The following is a 16,124-nucleotide window of genomic DNA, read 5'->3' as shown; positions in this document are numbered from 1 at the left end:
ATGGCGGCTTAAATATACTGACCTAATGAAAAATACAAGGCAGTCTCAATCAAGCTAGTCGTTGGCACCAAAAGTTTAAAGAAAAGTGGTGATAGGGGACAGACTGCGGTCGGACCATCAAATAATTGAAATATACATTACTCTTACAGAATTTCCACATGGGTGAGGATATTGGACATTTTATCAAATCCTATTAGATAGCAACTTATTTTTAACCAGGACAGAAGAATTTATAAAATATTTTTTTCAACATGGTCATGCCCTGACCTTAGAGATCCTTTTTATTCTCTATTTTGGTTAGGTCAGGGTGTGACTAGGGTGGGTAGTCTAGTTTTTTTCATTTCTATATTTACCTGGTATGGTTCCCAATCAGAGGCAGCTGTCTATTGTTGTCTCTGATTGGGGATCATATTTAGGCAGCCTTTTCCCACTGGGTTTTTGTGGGATCTTGTTTATGTATTGTTGCTTGTGAGCACTGCATAGCTTCACATTTAGTTTTGCGCTTTATTGTTTTCTGTGAGTTTCATTTAAATAAACATGTGGAACTCTATGCACGCTGCGCCTTGGTCCAGTTATTCCAACGATCGTGACAAACATAGGTGCAGCAGATCCTCCTATTGTAATGGACACTTTTAAATGTGGCTTTATAGGCCATGCAATTCAATACTCATCTCTTTTTTTTGATCCAGGGCCCGCAATTGATCCAGCAATTTAGGTCAAAAGAGAGAAAATAGAGGGACTAACAGTCCAGATAGATAGAAAACTGTACCATAGAGGCACGGAATAAGTTAGAGGAAAAATAAAAATAACTGGAGGAACTTATTCAAGAAAGATCAAGTGTAATATATTATAAAAAAAAGCAAACTGGATGGAATATGGGGCGAAATGGGAGAAATTGATATATCACGATCGTTACAATGAGTGGACCAAGATGCATCGTGGTATGGTTTATCCTCTTTATTTTGAAGTGAAACTCAAAGAAAACAATAAATTGAAAACGAAACGTGAAGTTGCTATAGTGCTCACAGGCAACTATACATAGTCAAGATCCCACAAAGCACATTGGGAAAATGGCTGCCTAAATATGATCCCCAATCAGAGACAATGATAAACAGCTGCCTCTGATTGGGAACCATACCAGGCCAACATAGATATATATTCACCTAGATAACCCACCCTTAGTCACAACCCGACCTAACCAACATAGAGAATAAAAACTCTCTATGGTCAGGGTGTGACATGATATGATATTTTCAACAGAAATGCTACAAAAAATAATTTACTGAAACTTGTAACAAATGATGAAGTCATGATTCACCAAGTAATATTTAGAAAAAGAAGCAAAGTACGTTAAGCATATGTTTTTGTATCAGTTTCCTCCATCTCCACTAACCGAAATTAATATTAAGGATTATTTTTCTATTAATAATGTAAAATTAACAGCTGTACAGAAAGACTCATGTGAAGGCCAAATTACAGAGGAGGTACTTCTTGATGCAATTAAAGCCTTTAAGTGCGGGAAAACTCCAGGGCTGGATGGCATACCAGTTGAGGTATATCAATCCTTTTTTATGTCCTCAGAGAATTGTTATTAGCATTTTTTAACCACTCCTGTAAAATGGTAGACTATCAGATACTCAACAAGGCAGTCTGCTTTCAAATATAAATATCCAGTCCATTTAAAAAATTGGAGGTCCCTTAAATTTCAGTGTTGTGACGTAAATCTTTTTGCAAAATGCATAGCGCATAGAATTAAAAAGGTATTGTCTGATATTATTCATCCTAATCAGACAGGTTTTTTACATGGACGATACATTGGTGATAATATAAGACAAGTACTGGAAACAACAAAAGACTGAAAAATCTGGGAAACTAGGCCTGGTATTCATAGCTGACTTTGAAAAGGCTTTTGATATAGTACGTTTGGAATTTATATATAAATGCCTGGAGAATCTCATACAATGGGTTAAAGTTATGTATAGTAACCCTAGGTGTAAAATAGTAAATAATGGCTACATCTCAGAAAGTATTAAACTGTCAAGAGGAGTAAAACAAGGTTGTCCACTATCGGCATAAGTATTTAGTATGGCTATCGAAATGTCAGCTATTAAAATCAGATCCAACAATAATATCAAGGGGCTAGAAATACAGGGCTTAAAATCAAAGGTGTCACAGTTTGGATCCCTCCATAGCCTCATAGATGATCTAGATAATTTTTTCTAACCTCTGGATAATGAATATGAATTCTGAGGGCTGAAATTATTAAATATTCAAGACTTAGGCCTCTTACTAAAGGCTTCAGTTACATACTGTACTTAAATCTGAACAGGTTGTCTAGCAGATTAGTAAGAAAGGCTCACCCCGTGTTCAAGAATGGCCTTTTTCCCATTCAGATTATCTTGTGACCAGAAAAAAAAGATTTATTATACTCAACTTGAGATTTAAATCAATTGTGTTTCCTTAAAAAAAGCACAACATTTAATGCTATCTGAATTGACTCAGAAAAGTAACATAATTTGGCCTACAGTGTCACAGAGAGGTCAAACAGTGGCCCGAGGCTCTTGGACTGCGACTGAATACACCCTAGCCTGACACCTGGATGTTCCTGGCCCAATCCATCTGGCCCCACTCTATCTGGTGGATGTTGCTGCCTCCACTGGCTATATCTCCTCCTCAAGTTACTTACCAGTCTCTTTCCATCTGACCAGGGCTCTGGTCAAAAGTAGTGCATTATACAGGGAAAAGTTAAAGGGAATAGGGTTCTCTTTGGGACGCATTCAGCCTGTTGTATTTGTATTTATTATGAATCCCCATTAGCTGCTGCCAACAATTAAAAACATTACATTGCATATTTCTGTATTTTAAAGGTTACATATCTTGACCGCTGAAAAGAAAAACATTTTGGAACTAGGTCAACAAGTGTCTAATGAAACCAACACAAAACGATAGTTTTTGGTTGGAATTTTTCTTTAATTGTGTGCCCTCAGGCCACTACTCTACCACATCATATCTACAACACAAACCCATGTGTATGTTATCATGTGTGTGTATGAGTGTGTCTGTGCCTGTATGTGTGTCTCTTCACAGTTCCTGCTTTTCCATAAGGTGTATTTTTTATATATATATTTTAGCTAATTTTACAGCTTGCATGAGTTACTTGATGTGGAATAGAGTTCCATGTAGTCATGGCTCAATGTTGCCATGAGCCCCACCCGGCCTATTGTAAACTATTTATTCATCCCATTCCCCCAGTTAAGCAAACGAAGGGGAGAGGCTGGGACTGTAAGTGATGTAGTAAATTACTTTTCCTGTCAATAACTTTGTTTGATAAATGCCCTTTATTGTGTATGTGTGTCTCTTTTGAAGGTTTAATAAAACCTTCATTCAGCCAAGACATATTTTCATTGATTAAATATTATACAGACTGAACAGTCATTTACCAATGAGATGAATAAGTTGCATTGCAGTTATGTGTGGTTCTTGTTGCCATTCAGCCTCATCTAGTGTTGGTATGGAATAACTGATAACTGAAAAAGTACCTCAGCCTTAGGAAATCATTGGGGAAAGAAGTCACACTTCCAGTTTGCACTAATCTGTATTTGATTTACTGTAATACAGAGATACAGACAGTATAAAAGAATACATTCAATCTAACAATGTCTTCATTTTGTTTTAATAGAAAATGAAAGCATAGTCTTCCTTTATTCACAATTTCAAAAAGGAAAGGGCAATACCAGTATTACTGGCCAGAAGGCTCAGACAATATGCATAATGACTACAGAGAAAGTACTCACACTTTAAGACCCTATGAACCGATGGCTTTTCATAAAGTCATATGGTAAGTAATGAAATACAAGTTTCTAGGTGTGTGGGGAGTGGGTCAGTGACTTGAGGAGGAGAAAGAATCAGTGGAGGAAGCAACAGGCTGGTAGAGGGGGGCAAGGTGGGATTGGGCCAGGCACGTTCAGGTGTAAGGCTGGGGTGTCCTCAGTCGCGGTCCAAGAGCCTCAGGTCCTCCGGAAAGAGAGACAGAGAAAGAGAAAAGATGAGGGTTTGTGAGCACATGCCTAAAACCATAGTACACCACATACACTGGGGGTAGAGAATAATCAAAAGTGTTGTTGTGGACACTGGACAGTCGGACTAACACACACACACACACACACACACACACACACACACACACACACACACACACACACACACACACACACACACACACACACACACATACACACCTGTTTGACCTTGTTGTGATACTGAAGGTCTACTTATGTTACTTTTTTGAGTGAATTCAGGTAGCATTTGATGTCCTGCAATTGTGTTAACAATGGCAGCCAGCATTGTAAATGAAGAGATGTGCAGAAATATAATCAGCCTCTGTGTCATTGGATCCTTTCCCCTTAATGGATCCTTTCCCCTTAATGTATTTTTTTACATCAGCCAAGCCCATCTTTTCAAAAAGCACAATTTATTTCAATATCTAGTTGAGTGAAGAGTCTATTGCTTCAGTCCTTGTATAGTTTTGACTTCTTGTTACACTATTTATATTAATCTCTAGTTGAGTAAAAGTCACAAAATTATTTTTTTAAATGTGGTAAACAGTGCCACACTCAGGCAGAAAACGGAATGTTCTATTCTCAGCCAGGCCCATATTTTCAAAGATAAACATTTATTATATCTATATTTGATCAAAATACCTAGTTTTGTTGTGATCACAATAAAATCCTAATAATTCAGGTATAGAGCCCCACAGTCAGGCAGACACATCTGAATGTTCTATCACAAAGTTTCCCTGGCTGATATGGATTCTACTTAGAAATGCTATAAAAGTACATTAATATATGGCAGTCCCTGCTATTAACCTGTCTCCAATATAATCGCATAATTTACAGAGACTCGCCGTGGACATTCGTGTGAAAAGGTGTTCCGTGGTCTGTTTTAAACAATGGGTGGGTCTAATCCTGTACGTTGAATGTTGGTTAAAAGCGCATCCCAGCCGGTGTCTATTCCACAAGCGACCGCCAGCTAAATCTATGACGTTAAAATGGTAATTTACTATGTTCCATTTGACTGTGGAATCCACTGTCTCGTCAACCCAGCCAGGCAAATTATAAACTTGATCTCCACCATAAAAACCATCTAGACATTTTATCTCATATATTTTTTTTAATAACATTTAGTTACCAACAGCAGAGATTTGATAAACCTTGCTGTCTTCTCTCCGATATTTGCAACATTGTTTCAATATTCATTCGATATACAGCTGTCCCATAGTAATGAACGAGTCGGGACGAGATAGAAGGCAGCGTTTCTCAGCCAGACGAAATCATGAATCAGCTGGCATCACCAAAAAATGTCAATTGAAAAAAGGTAAAACGAAACGAAGTGCAGCTACTGTAGTTTGCAGTCTTTCCAGCTAAAATTGGAAGTGATTGTGTTGGCTAGCTCATCTGAACAAGTGTCCTGACGAGTGAGCACATTTTCTATTCCAAGCGAAATCGTGCCTCATTAGCTCATTGTTATGGATGAATCCAAATACATGTCACTAGAAAACAGCTTAAATAAATGCAGCTACTGTTGTTATTCTGTCTGCACTGTTTGAGGTGACTGTAAATTAACTGTAGTTGGCTAGCTAGCAAGCAACCGATAAGAACGTTGCCAGTATGACAATAGAACATTTAGAATGAACGACTGTGTCGTGCGTCCGTAGATACAGAACAAAAAGACTGAACAACTTGGTCGCGTCTCTGGCAACCGAACCAATAGAACGAACGTTGCTTGGGTAGCAACCCTAGATTGGTCTCAGGACTATATCTTGTCGAAGGATGAAATGATAAATTAATAAAATATAACGTTTTGAATGAAAATATGTCAATCATCATTTGAATAGGTTGGTAACCAGTTGTATAAAAGTGATAATGCCCTCCATGCCAGTGTTTGAAATATATATTTGCACGATTTGCGGGTGTTGTGCCGGAAATCCACCCCTGCCAAAATTCCCCCCCCCCCATTGGCGTGAACGCCCACACACTAAATTGTTCATTGCTGCTACTTGCTGAGAAGCCCCTGACTGCAGGGTGCAGTTCGCGGCCGGGCTCAATGTGGGCGGAGTCAAACGGTTTAACCCAAAATCTTCCCATCTCCTTCGAGGTCAAGCAAGTTGAGGTAAAGTCAATGGTGTCAACGAAAGCGAAGCTCAATCGAACCTAACCTACATGGATAGCACTATAAACCATGGAAGTAAGTGAGACTGGTATTATGCATAATGTACTTTGTAGCGTTAATTAGCACCCATTAGCACGTGAGTTAGCTAATTGCTCACAATAAGTGACACTTATTTGGACAAATTTGCCTACTTGAGCAGTAACGTAAACTCAAGTAAACTCGTACATCGCCTTGGTCCATACAATTGCCCTTATTTTAGCACCCCAAAAACGTAATACTTCCAACATTATCAACTGTAATGTCAATACCATTGTAAAGCACAATTTCTCCCCTTTCCAACCGAATCAATGACATAACCTAAACGCTGCCCGTTTCTGCATAATTCAAGCAGGCATTTAAAAAAATGGTGGGTGGGGAAGCGAAACTAATGCCTGATAGTGAGAAGGAGAGATGTTGTGTGGGAAAATAGCTTTTTTCCACTCGATCTGTCCAACTTATCAACTTATCGCCTCTAAAATGTAAATAAAACACTATAAAGAGTTTATATAATGTCTCATTACATACCTATTTGAAGGTTTGTGTCAAATTTGAATCGGGTTTTTAGGGCAGTGCTAAAGTGATCTTAGAAGTAAACAGCGGCTTTGAGAATGATGATCGCATGCAATGATGGCGCAAAGAAAAGACTAGGTAACCCCCCCTTACCCCTGTCACTGTCCATTTCTTGCTTTTAAAGGAAGAGAGAAGTGCTACACCTGGTGGAGAGAGATTGTAAGACAGAAATAGTTGCTTTATGTGTGTTGTACGTTACGTCGTCTAGATGTAACGGAGAGTCCGTTTTTTCAACTTTTCTCCAATACCATAGAGCCATTACCATGTCGATCAACGCTTTTGAAGTCAACACAGTCGCTACAGTCCCATTAGTTTTCTTTGTAGCCTCGTTTGAATGTTGCGGTTGCGCATATTTGTACGAAATGAGGTGAGTTTACGTTAAGCCTTGGTTTACATGTACAGTTATGTAATCAATTTGATTGTTGATTTTCTGTGTTTCTTCAATGTATGCCTTGTTTTGTTTGGCTGGCTCTAAATGTCTATCGTTGATGCCATTCCCATAGTTGCACATAGCGCGTTTACACAGCCCACACAAATTCAGCAAAAAAAGAAATGTCCTCTCACTGTCAACTGCGTATATTTTTAGAAACTTAACATGTGTTAATATTTGTTTGAACATAGAAATATTCAACAACTGAGACAAACTGAACAAGTTCCACAGAGATGTGACTAACAGAAATGGAATAATGTGTCCCTGAACAAAGGAGGGGGGGGGGGGTTCAAAGGTAACAGTCAGTATCTGGTGTGGCCACCAGCTGCATTAAGTACTGCAGCGCATCTCCTCCTCATGGACTGCACCAGATGTGCCCGTTCTTGCTGTGAGATGTTACCCCACTCTTCCACCAAGGCACCTGCATGTTCTTTGACATTTCTGGGGGGAATGTCCCTAGCCCTCACCCTTCGATCCAATAGGTCCCAGACGTGCTCAATGGGATTGATATCTGGGCTCTTCGCTGGCCATGGCAGAACACTGACGTTCCTGTTTTGCAGGAAATCACGCACAGAATGAGCAGTATGGCTGGTGGCATTGTCATGCTTGAGGGTCATGTCAGGATGAGCCTGCAGGAAGGGTACCACATGAGGGAGGATGATGTCTTCCCTGTAACACACAGCTTTGAGATTGTCTGTAATGATAACAAGCTCAGTCCAATGATCCTGTGACACACCGCCCCAGACCATGGCGAACTCTCCACCTCCAAATCGATCCCGCTCCAGAGTACAGGCCTTGGTGTAATGCTCATTCCTTCGATAAACTTGAATCCGACCATCACCCATGGTGAGACAAAGAAGAGAAATTCAGTGAAAAGTAATTTTTGCCAGTCTGGTCTACTGACGGTGGATTTGTGCCCATAGGCGACGTTGTTGCCGGTGATGTCTGGTGAGGACCTGCCTTACAACAGTCCTACAAGCCCTCAGTCCAGCCTCTCTCAGCCTATTGTGGACAGTCTGAGAAATGATGGAGAGATTGTGCATTCCTGGTGTAACTCGGGCAGTTGTTGCATCCTGTACCTGTCCCGCAGGTGTGATGTACCGATCCTGTGCAGGTATTGTTACACGTGGTCTGCCACTGTGAGGACGATCAGCTGTCCGTCCTGTCTCCCTGTAGCGTTGTCTTAGGCGTTTCACAGTATGGACATTGCAATGTATTGCCCTGGCCACATCTACAGTCCTCATGCCTCCTTGCAGCATGCCTAAGGCATGTTCATGAAGATGAGCAGGGACCCTGGGCATCTTCCTTTTGGTGTTTTTCAGAATCAGTAGAAAGGCCCCTTTAGTGTCCTCAGTTTTCATAACTGTGACCTTAATTGCCTACCGTCTGTAAGCTGTTAGTGTCTTAATGACCGTTCCACAGGTGCATGTTCATTAATTGTTTATGATTCATTGAACAAGCATGGGAAACAGGGTTTAAAGATGTTATTTGGATTTTTACTAATTATCTTTGAAAGACAGGGTCCTGAAAAAGTGAGGTTTCTCTTTTTTTTGCTGAGTTTAGTATACAATAATGAAATACATGGCAAAAGTCAAGAAAAGTCATTGCAAATTGTCCACACTGCAAAGATATTTCAAAACATATTTACGAAGAAGTCATGCACAATGCTTTGAAACAGTGTCCAAGGAAACATTTTTGGCATGTGAGTGCATTGATGTGAGAAATGGTGTGTTTGCAGTCAAATACATTTTCTGGTCCAGCAAAACCCATACAGTGCCTTGCGAAAGTATTCGGCCCCCTTGAACTTTGCGACCTTTTGCCACATTTCAGGCTTCAAACATAAAGATAGAAAACTGTATTTTTTGTGAAGAATCAACAAGTGGGACACAATCATGAAGTGGAACGACATTTAATGGATATTTCAAACTTTTTTAACAAATCAAAAACTGAAAAATTGGGCGTGCAAAATTATTCAGCCCCCTTAAGTTAATACTTTGTAGCGCCACCTTTTGCTGCGATTACAGCTGTAAGTCGCTTGGGGTATGTCTCTATCAGTTTTGCACATCGAGAGACTGAATTTTTTTCCCATTCCTCCTTGCAAAACAGCTCGAGCTCAGTGAGGTTGGATGGAGAACATTTGTGAACAGCAGTTTTCAGTTCTTTCCACAGATTCTCGATTGGATTCAGGTCTGGACTTTGACTTGGCCATTCTAACACCTGGATATGTTTATTTTTGAACCATTCCATTGTAGATTTTGCTTTATGTTTTGGATCATTGTCTTGTTGGAAGACAAATCTCCATGCCAGTCTCAGGTCTTTTGCAGACTCCATCAGGTTTTCTTCCAGAATGGTCCTGTATTTGGCTCCATCCATCTTCCCATCAATTTTAACCATCTTCCCTGTACCTGCTGAAGAAAAGCAGGCCCAAACCATGATGCTGCCACCACCATGTTTGACAGTGCGGATGGTGTGTTCAGGGTGATGAGCTGTGTTGCTTTTACGCCAAACATAACGTTTTGCATTGTTGCCAAAAAGTTCAATTTTGGTTTCATCTGACCAGAGCACCTTCTTCCACATGTTTGGTGTGTCTCCCAGGTGGCTTGTGGCAAACTTTAAATGACACTTTTTATGGATATTTTTAAGAAATGGCTTTCTTCTTGCCACTCTTCCATAAAGGCCAGATTTGTGCAATATACGACTGATTGTTGTCCTATGGACAGAGTCTCCCACCTCAGCTGTAGATCTCTGCAGTTCATCCATAGTGATCATGGGCCTCTTGGCTGCATCTCTGATCAGTCTTCTCCTTGTATGGGCTGAAAGTTTAGAGGGATGGCCAGGTCTTGGTAGATTTGCAGTGGTCTGATACTCCTTCCATTTCAACATTATCGCTTGCACAGTGCTCCGTGGGATGTTTAAAGCTTGGGAAATGTTTTTGTATCCAAATCCGGCTTTAAACTTCTTCACAACAGTATCTCGGACCTGCCTGGTGTGTTCCTTGTTCTTCATGATGCTCTCTGCGCTTTTAACGGACCTCTGAGACTATCACAGTGCAGGTGCATTTATACGGAGACTTGATTACACACAGGTGGATTGTATTTATCATCATTAGTCATTTAGGTCAACATTGGATCATTCAGAGATCCTCACTGAACTTCTGGAGAGAGTTTGCTGCACTGAAAGTAAAGGGGCTGAATAATTTTGCACGCCCAATTTTTCAGTTTTTGATTTGTTAAAAAAGTTTGAAATATCCAATAAATGTCGTTCCACTTCATGATTGTGTCCCACTTGTTGTTGATTCTTCACAAAAAAATACAGTTTTATATCTTTATGTTTGAAGCCTGGAATGTGGCAAAAGGTCGCAAAGTTCAAGGGGGCCGAAAACTTTCCCAAGGCACTGTACATGTTCCAACTTTGTTCAAAACTGTTATGAATGCTGGAGTATTAAAACGCTGTTGAATTGTACTTTTTCTTTACTTTCACATACTGTGTGTACATAAGCATTGCTCGGATCTTGTCCCCTGGACCTTGGGGGACTTTTGTGGATGATGTTCAGGTTAGACATTCCTTTAAATAATTCAACTGAAATGTAATATTTGATTTACATTCCTTTATTGAAACTTGTACCTTGTTCACACCACAGGGCCTACCAAAGTAAGGTTTCTCAAGCAACTGTGAGATGTTTGTTTTGATGGTAAGATGCTATCCAGTATATTATATTTGTCCTATTTTCTGTTACAACATATGAAAAGTTATTATTTCTGTTCTTGTAGTATGTAAAGCACACTATTGTTATTGCTCATACTTTTTATTGTTTATTGTTCTTGACAGTTTTTGGGACCTGTTTTTACATGCACAATTCATACATCAAACTCCTGCAGAGCTGGATGCCGATGTAACATGCTGTGGCTGTGACTTCTTGGGGGGGAGGGGGGGGGTTGTTGTCTCCTACATCCTGAAATATATTCCCGGTGGGGGTGGTATTATCATTATTGTTATCATAACAATCAAAACTAACACCTACTCTTTCTTAACTTACACTACACTTTGTACATTGCAATGGAAGCACAGTGTGATTTCACTGAGGTATATATAAATTATGAATTTCTCATCACTAGTGGATATGTTTTTTGGGATCCCCATCCGATTGTGTGATTTTCTTTTTCAAAGGAAAACATGTGGCAAATTAGGTGATGGTGGTGACTAGTTCTCCTGCAGAACTTTCCCATGCCATAAGTCTAGTCCTCCTGCAGAACTTTCCCATGCCATAAGACGAGTTCTCCTGCAGAACTTTCCCATGCCATAAGACGAGTTCTCCTGCAGAACTTTCCCATGCCATAAGTCTAGTCCTCCTGCAGAACTTTCCCATGCCATAAGTCTAGTCCTCCTGCAGAACTTTCCCATGCCATAAGTCTAGTCCTCCTGCAGAACTTTCCCATGCCATAAGTCTAGTCCTCCTGCAGAACTTTCCCATGCCATAAGACGAGTTCTCCTGCAGAACTTTCCCATGCCATAAGTCTAGTTCTCCTGCAGAACTTTCCCATGCCATAAGTCTAGTCCTCCTGCAGAACTTTCCCATGCCATAAGACGAGTTCTCCTGCAGAACTTTCCCATGCCATAAGTCTAGTCCTCCTGCAGAACTTTCCCATGCCGTAAGTCTAGTCCTCCTGCAGAACTTTCCCATGCCGTAAGTCTAGTTCTCCTGCAGAACTTTCCCATGCCATAAGTCTAGTTCTCCTGCAGAACTTTCCCATGCCATAAGACTAGTTCTCCTGCAGAACTTTCCCATGCCATAAGTCTAGTTCTCCTGCAGAACTTTCCCATGCCATAAGTCTAGTTCTCCTGCAGAACTTTTCCATGCCATAAGTCTTGAACATTATAAAAACTTTTCATTTGAATCCTTAAAATCACTTGTTTCACTGTAGCCAGAACGACCTGAATATATTTTCGTATTTTTTTCATTCACTCACTAAGGTCTGAAGAAGAGAGGTTGAAAGATCGAAAAAGCCAGCGAAAACAAAACACACTACAGGGAGGTGTCATATGTGGTATAGGGGTAGAGTCTTAAACCAATGTTTAAAGAAGTCACAGAGCATCCAGCTCTGCAGGATCAGGTACTGTATAGGCTATTAGCTAAAGTAAGGTGCATTCTTGTACACACATCCCTAGAGGTTACATTACTTAACTTTTTTATTTAACCTTTATTTAACTAGGCAAGTGAGTTAAGAATTAATTCTTATTTACAATGACAGCCTAGGAACAGTGGGTTAACTGCCTTGTTCAGGGGCAGAACGACAGATTTTTACCTTGTCAGCTCAGGGATTTTATCCAGCAACCTTCCGGTTACTGGCCCAACACTCTAACCACCAATAGACCACTGTCTATTTTCTTTCTAGATGATACTGAAAACAAAATGCACGGCAAACTGGGAGCTGTGAACTGGGTATGTAGTCTACTGTGTGTAATGCTGAAGACTTAATGCATGGCAAGATATAATAGTTGTGATGACTTGAGTAGTTATAGATATCACTGAAAACCCCTTTAGTAATAGGGGCTTTTGTTTGCATTGTATTGTGAAAGTGGAGTATAATTTGACTTGATCACCCAATGAGGCACTACTCTTAATATTTATTCTTCCTTTTTCTTCAAGGAAACAGATGTTCTTCTAAGGGACACCCTAGAGGCAGCAAGGTGATGTGAACTCTAAACATTTAAAGGCACTGTTCCCCTCCCTAGTGTAATTGGGATGGAAGGGGAAGACCGCATTACAACCCTTAAAGAACTACAGTTGTATGATGGCCTGGATGAAGAGAAAAAATGTTCTCCTCAAGGAACCATTCATGTTACAGAGAGATTATAAGTTGTTCTATTTGGAGGCAGTTGACAACAACAAAATGATTGTCTCTTTTGAGGAGCAAAGCAATTTTTGAGGAGTGGTCAAACTTTGTCTGCTGTGTTAATTGTCTCAATTGTTAATTGTGTTATGTTTAGTAAAGATGACGTAGAAGTCACCCGAGTCTCTGATCTCTTCACTGGAGCTGGTATAACTTAATGTACAAAGCACATTCAGCTTGTCAGTATGTCTATATGGTATAGTCTGTCTCCATACTCATGAGGAAAGTAAATAACATAAATCAGGAAGGGTAGTAACTGTGTGTATATATGCTCAATTAAATAATATAATTACAAAGTTATAACATTTATCAACACAATTTTAACAGTAAATAACAAGTCTGCTGTTCACTGCAACTATCAGGAGTTTGTCTCAAATATAGCATGAAGCAAAAAGTGTTACATCTGCTGGTACTTTATATAATATTTCTTACAATCTTCAAAAATGAAATATGTTTGTATTCAACTTGTGCCTTGCGCAAATGTATGTTACTGTCAAACATCAGATGGACAAAAAAAGGTGGGCAGGGTCAAATGTGAGCAGAGTCAAACGTTTGACTCCGCCCACATTGAACCCAGCCCCGAATTGCACACTGCAGTCAGGGGTACTTGGACTTGCTTGCTGGTTGAGATTTCTGCTCTTCACTCCATTGTCAGTTTAGCCTACATTTCACTGATCATAGTAGCAGAAAGTATTTTTTATTTGTGTCCTTCAAGGCAGCTGTCAATGATCACGTTAGGCTGTGTTTCATTTGATTTGTTATGGCGGTTTGATCGCGGAGGAGACACTAGTAATGTCTGCAGTTTTCGTTTGTCATTTTGTTTCAAATGTAGTCTAATAATAAATCTCTTCGCCAAAATTAATCTCTCCCATGTCTTATTCGACTAGTAGTTAATCTGAAATGTTTGCTTGCCTACATTTTACTCTGTTTAATATAACACACATTAAGTCAGAGGCAAGACCGAGACCGGAGGGGGGATAGACCGAGAGGTGGACAAGGGGTTCGAGACGAGTGAAGGCCGAGAGTCCAATTCAAGCCCATGATTGTCATTTTGTCAAATCACTACCATAAACAAGAGTCCAGTATTTCTGTGTTCATATTTCAGAACAACATATATATTCTTTAGACATTCAAAATAGTGGCAGGGAGGCCTGGGGGTCCTCCCCATCATTTTGGGGGGCATCTAAAGCTAATTTCCTAACTTTTTACACAATCCACAGTCTCTATTTACCAAAAATGCCCACAGTCATCAAGCTAGGTAAGAGATCATTACAAAATATGTTTCAGGGGTTAATAAGACTGAACTAGATAAAAGGTCATTTATTAATAAATATTGTGTTGCACCTTTAACCAATCGCCTAACAAATGAACAACTCTTGAAAAAATACAGTCTTTTGATTGTCTTTAATAAGACATCCTCTATATAACATTTCAGCCAGACCGACCAGCCAGCCCACATACACCACATACTGTGCCTTGCAAAAGTATTCACCCCCCTTGGCATTTTTTACTCATTTTTTCTAATCTTTACAGGAAAATGCCACGGGCACTATCCGATGTGTGGAGACATTTCACTGCAGCTAATGTAGAAAGAAAAGCTGTGTGAATTTTAGGGCTGGATGGAATCCTGTGGCGTACGGCATTAGCATAAAATAGTCTCCGCGATATGCAACTTTTCAGGGAAGTTACTAACCAATATACACAGGCAGTTAGGAAAGCAAAGGCTAGCTTTTTCAAACAGAAATGTGCATCCTGCAGTAAAGTCCATGGAGAATAAGAGCACCTCCTCCCAGCTGCCCACTGCACTGAGGCTAGGAAACACTGTCACCACCGATAAAGCCACAATAATTGAGAATTTCAATAAGCGTTTTTCTACAGCTGGCCATGCTTTCCACATGACCACCCCTGCCCTGGTTAACAGCCCTGCACCCACCACAGCAACTTGCCCAAGCCTCCCCCATTTCTCCTTCACACAAATCCAGACAGCTGATGTTCTGAAAGAACTGCAAAATCTGGACCCCTACAAATCAGCAGGGCTAGACAATCTGGATCCTATCTTTCTAAAATTATCAGCCGAAATTGTTGCAATCCCTATTACTAGACTGTTCAACCTTTCTTTCGTATTGTCTGAGATCCCCAAAGATTGGAAAGCTGCTGCGGTCATCCCCCTCTTCAAAGGGGGAGACACTCTAGACCCAAACTGCTACAGACCTATATCTATCCTACCCTGCATTTCTAAGGTCTTTCGAAAGCCAAGTTAACAAACAGATCACCGACCATTTCGAATCTCACCGTACCTTCTCCGCTATGCAATCTGGTTTCCGAGCTGGTCATGGGTGCACCTCAGCCACGCTCAAGGTCCTAAACAATATTATAACCGCCATTTTCTCTGCATATATCAATGATGTCGCTCTTGCTGCTGGTGATTCTCTGATCCACCTTTACGCAGACAACACCATTCTGTATACTTCTGGCCCTTCTTTGGACACTGTGTTAACTAACCTCCAGACGAGCTTCAATGCCATACAACTCTCCTTCTGTGGCCTCCAACTGCTCTTAAACGCAAGTAAAACTAAATGTATGCTCTTCAACCGATCGCTACCCGCACCTGCCCGCCCATCCAGCATCACTACTCTGGACAGTTCTGACTTAGAATATGTGGACAACTACAAATACCTAGGTGTCTGGTTAGACTGTAAACTCTCCTTCCAGACTCACATTAAGCATCTCCAATCCAAAATTACACCTAGAATTGGCTTCCTATTTCGCAACAAAGCATCCTTCACTCATGTGATGTCATTTACAATATCGCCTCCAACACTCTACTCAGCAAATTGGATGCAGTCTATCACAGTGCCACCCGTTTTGTCACCAAAAATGCTCTCGTTGGCTGTCCCTCGCTTCATATTCGTCGCCAAACCCACTGGCTCCAGGTCATCTATAAGTCTTTGCTAGGTAAAGCCCCGCCTTATCTCAGCTCACTGGTCACCATAGCAGTGCCCACCCATAGCACGCACTCCAGCAGG

Source organism: Oncorhynchus masou, chromosome 9 (assembly GCF_036934945.1).
Source record: "Oncorhynchus masou masou isolate Uvic2021 chromosome 9, UVic_Omas_1.1, whole genome shotgun sequence".
Classification (NCBI taxonomy): Eukaryota; Metazoa; Chordata; class Actinopteri; order Salmoniformes; family Salmonidae; genus Oncorhynchus; species Oncorhynchus masou.
Note: the sequence above shows the minus strand (reverse complement) of the source record.